General features: G+C 36.1%; 1 non-coding gene across 1 annotated transcript; it reads right to left on the reverse strand.

Moving 5' to 3' along the window:
- Window positions 1-4,161: 4,161 nt before the first annotated feature.
- Window positions 4,162-4,269, reverse strand: LOC112738454 (small nucleolar RNA R71). The gene has a single exon (XR_003169414.1). It is a non-coding gene; the product is annotated as a small nucleolar RNA R71 (small nucleolar RNA).
- Window positions 4,270-4,939: the final 670 nt, after the last annotated feature.

Genomic DNA, 4,939 nt, shown 5'->3' on the forward strand with positions numbered 1-4,939 from the left:
GTGCACGAATTGTGAATCACACTTTTCACAACTCGTACCACTAACCAGCTAGTGCACTGGGTCGTCCAAGTAATACTGATGAGCGGATAATTTATACGCTTTTTGGCATTGTTTTTAGTATGTTTTTAGTAGGATCTAGTCACTTTTAGGGATGTTTTCATTAGTTTTTATGTTAAATTCACATTTCTGGATTTTACTATGAGTTTGTGTGTTTTTCTATGATTTCAGGTATTTTCTGGCTGAAATTGAGGGACTTGAGCAGAAATCAGATTCAGAGGTTGAAAAAGGACTGCTGATACTGTTGGATTCTGACCTCCCTGCACTCAAAGTGGATTTTTTGGAGCTACAGAACTCGAAATGGCGCGCTTCCAATTGCGTTGGAAAGTAGACATCCAGGGCTTTCCAGAAATATATAATAGTTCATACTTTGGCCAAGAATTAACGACGTAAACTGGCGTTCAACGCCAGCCTTCTGCCCAAATCTGGCGTCCAGCGCCAGAAAAGGATCCAAAACCAGAGTTGAACGCCCAAACTGGCACAGAAACTGGCGTTCAACTCCACAAATGGCCTCTGCACGTGCAACACTCAGGCTCAGCCCAAACACACACCAAGTGGGCCCAGGAAGTGAATTTATGCATCAATTACTTACTCATGTAAACCCTAGTAGCTAGTTTATTATAAATAGGACCTTTTACTAGTCTTTTTGACCATCTTTGGATCCTGGATTGTATTTTGATCCTGAGATCATGTTTTGGGGGCTGGCCATCTCGGCCATGCCTGGACCTTTCACTTATGTATTTTCAACGGTAGAGTTTCTACACTCCATAGATTAAGGTGTGGAGCTCTGCTGTTCCTCAAAGATTAATGCAAAGTACTACTGTTTTCTATTCAATTCTTCTTATTTCGCTTCTAAGATATCCATTCGCACCCAAGAACGTGATGAAGGTGATGATTATGTGTGACGCTCATCATCCTTCCCCCTTATGAACGCGTGCCTGACAAACACTTCTGTTCTACATGAATTAAGCTAGAATGAGTATCTCTTAGATCTCCTAACCAGAATCTTCGTGGCGTAAGCTAGAATGATGGCGGCATTCAAGAGAATCCGGAAAGTCTAAACCTTGTCTGTGGTATTCCGAGTAGGATTCAATGATTGAATGACTGTGACGAGCTTCAAGCTCGCGATTGTTGGGCGTTAGTGACAGACGCAAAAGGAGGGTGAATCCTATTCCAGCATGATCGGGAACCGACAGATGAATAGCCGTGCCGTGACAGGGTGCGTGAGCATATTATTCACTGAGAGGAGGGGATGTAGCCACTGACAACGGTGATGCCCTTGCATAAAGCCAGCCATGGAAAGGAGTAAGACTGATTGGATGAAGATAGCAGGAAAGCAGAGGTTCAGAGGAACGTAAAAGCATCTCCATTCGCTTATCTAAAATTTCTACCAATGATTTACATAAGTATCTCTATCCCTATTTTATTATATAATATTCGAAAACACCATTATCACTTTATATCTGCCTGACTGAGATTTACAAGGTGACCATAGCTTGCTTCATACCAACAATCTCCGTGGGATTCGACCCTTACTCACGTAAGGTATTACTTGGACGACCCAGTGCACTTGCTGGTTAGTTGTATCGAAGTTGTGACAATTATGAATTAAGATCAAAGCACCAAGCTTTGGAGCCATTACCAGGGATTGTTCGAGCCTGGACATCACAATTTCGTGCACCAAGTTTTTGGCGCCGTTGCCGGGGATTGTTCGAGTTTGGACAACTGACGGTTCATCTTGTTGCTCAGATTAGGTAATTTTCTTTTTATTTTATTTTCAAAAATTTTTCAAAAATATTTCTAAAATTTTCTCACATGTTTTCGAAAATAATAGAAATGTTTTCAAAAAAAATTTTATTCAAAATTTTTAAAAATGAATTCTAGTGTTTCATGAAGCATGTTGAAGCCTGGCTGGCTGTAAAGCCATGTCTAAATTCTTTTGGACTGAGGCTTGCAATTTGTTATCAAAGAGCAATATACTCTCATGTTAAAGACTAAAGCTTGGCTGGCCATTGGCCATGTCTAGTGTTTTGGACTGGAGCTTTCATTGAAAGCTTGGCTGGCTAGTGAGCCATGTCTAATTCCTGGACTGAAGCTTTAGACTAACATGGCAAGATTCCTGGAATTCATATTAAAAATTTTGGAATCCTTATTTTTTCTTTTTCATAATATTTTCGAAAATAAAAATCCAAAAAAATTAGAAAATCATAAAAATCAAAAATATTTTTCTATTTCTTGTTTGAGTCTTGAGTCATATCATAAGTTTGGTGTCACTTGCATATGCATCTAGCATTTTTCGAAAGTTTCATGCATTCATAGTGTTCTTCATGATCTTCAAGTTGTTCTTGGTAAGTCTTCTTGTTTGATCTTGATGATTTTTTGTTTTGTGTCTTTTCATGTTTATCATATGCATTTTTGAATTCTTAGTGCCTAAGCATTAAAGAATTCTAAGTTTGGTGTCTTGCATGTTTTCTTTGCATTAAAAGTTTTTCAAAAATATGTTCTTGATGTTCATCATGACATTCATAGTGTTCTTGGTGTTCATCTTGACATTCATAGCATTCTTGCATGCATTCATTGTTTTGATCTAAAAATTTCATGCATTGCATAATTTTCATGTTTTTCATAAAAATTCAAAAATCAAAAAAATATCTTTCCCTTTTTCTCTCCTCAAATTCGAAAATTTGGATTGACTTTTTCAAAAATTTTTAAAATCAAGTTGTTTCTTATGAGTCAAATCAAATTTTCAATTTGAAAATCTTATCTTTTTCAAAATCTTTTTCAAAAATCAAATCTTTTTCAAAATTCTTAGTTATTTTCGAAAATTCAAAAAATATTTTTCAAAAATCTTTTTCTTAATTTTTTCACAAATTTTCGAAAATAACATAATCAATTAATGTTTTGATTCAAAAATTTGAAGTTGTTACTTGCTTGTTAAGAAAGATCCAAACTTTAAGTTCTAGAATCATATCTTGTGATTTCTTATGAATCAAGTCATTAATTGTGATTTTAAAAATCAAATATTTTTTAAAACTAATTTCAATCATATCTTTTCAAAAATATCTTCTTATCTTATCTTTTTCAAAAATATCTTTTCAAAATATCTTTCCTAACCTCCTAACCTCTTATCTTTTTCAAAATTTATTTCAACTAACTAACTAACTTTTTGTTTGTTTCTTAACTTTTTCAAAACTACCTAACTAACTCTCTCTCTCTAATTTTCGAAAATATCTCCCCCTTTTTCAAAAATTTCTTTTTAATTAACTAATTATTTTTATTTTTATTTCAAAAATTTTCGAAAAAAAATACTAAACATTTTTCAAAAACCATTTTCAAAAATCACTAACTCTTTTTCAAAATAATTTTCGAAAATTATCATCCTATTCTATTTATTCATTCATATCCTAACATCTCATCTCACATCTCTTCCATCCGTACAGTTGTGTTTCTTCCTTTACATCACATTCTTTGTCTCCCCCTCTTTTCTTCCACTCACAAAGGAATCCCTATACTGTGGTATAAAGGATCTCCATTATTATTATTATTTTTCTGTGCCTTCTTCTTTGTCATATGAGCAGGAGCAAGGATAAGAACACTCTTGTGGAAGCAGATCCAGAACCTGAAAGGACTCTGAAGAGAAAATTAAGAGAAGCTAAAATACAACAATCTAGAAATAACCTTTCAGAAATTTTCGAACAGGCAGAGGAGATGGCAACCGAAAATAATAATAATGTAAGGAAGATGCTTGGTGACTTTACTGCACCTAATTCCAATTTACATGGAAGAAGCATATCCATTCCTGCCATTGGAGCAAACAACTTTGAGCTGAAACCTCAATTAGTTTCTCTGATGCAGCAGAACTGCAAGTTTCATGGACTTCTATCTGAAGATCCTTTTCAGTTCTTAACTGAATTCTTGCAGATATGTGATATTGTTAAGACTAATGGAGTAGATCCTGAAGTCTACAGGCTCATGCTTTTCCCTTTTGCTGTAAGAGACAGAGCTAGATTATGGTTGGATTCTCAACCTAAAGACAGCCTGAACTCTTGGGATAAGCTGGTCACGGCTTTCTTAGCCAAGTACTTTCCTCCTCAAAAGCTGAGCAAGCTTAGAGCTGATGTTCAAACCTTCAGACAGAAAGAAGGTGAATCCTTCTATGAAGCTTGGGAAAGATACAAACAGTTGACCAAAAAGTGTCCTTCTGACATGCTTTCAGAATGGACCATCCTGGATATATTCTATGATGGTTTATCTGAGCTATCAAAGATGTCACTGGACACCTCTGCAGGTGGATCCATTCACCTAAAGAAAATGCCTGCAGAAGCTCAAGAACTCATTGACATGGTTGCTAATAACCAGTTCATGTACACTTCTGAAAGGAATCCTGTGAGCAAGGGGACGCCTATGAAGAAGGGAGTTCTTGAGGTTGATACTCTGAATGCCATATTGGCTCAGAATAAAATATTGACTCAGCAAGTCAATATGATCTCTCAGAGTCTGCATGGAATGCAAGCTGCATCCAACAGTACTCAAGAGGCATCTTCTGAAGAAGAAGCCTATGATCCTGAGAACCCTGCAATAGCAGAGGTGAACTACTTAGGTGAACCTTATGGAAACACCTATAACTCAACATGGAGAAATCATCCAAATTTCTCATGGAAGGATCAAAAGCCTCAACAAGGCTTTAATAATGGTGGAAGAAACAGGTTTAGCAATACCAAGCCTTTTCCATCATCAACTCAGCAACAGACAGAGAACTCTGAACAAAATGCTTCTAATTTAGCAAATCTAGTCTCTGATCTATCAAAGGCCACTGTAAGTTTCATGAATGAAACAAGGTCTTCCATTAGAAATTTGGAAGCACAAGTGGGCCAGCTGAGTA

This window comes from Arachis hypogaea, chromosome 13, assembly GCF_003086295.3.
Source record: "Arachis hypogaea cultivar Tifrunner chromosome 13, arahy.Tifrunner.gnm2.J5K5, whole genome shotgun sequence".
Taxonomy (NCBI): domain Eukaryota; kingdom Viridiplantae; phylum Streptophyta; class Magnoliopsida; order Fabales; family Fabaceae; genus Arachis; species Arachis hypogaea.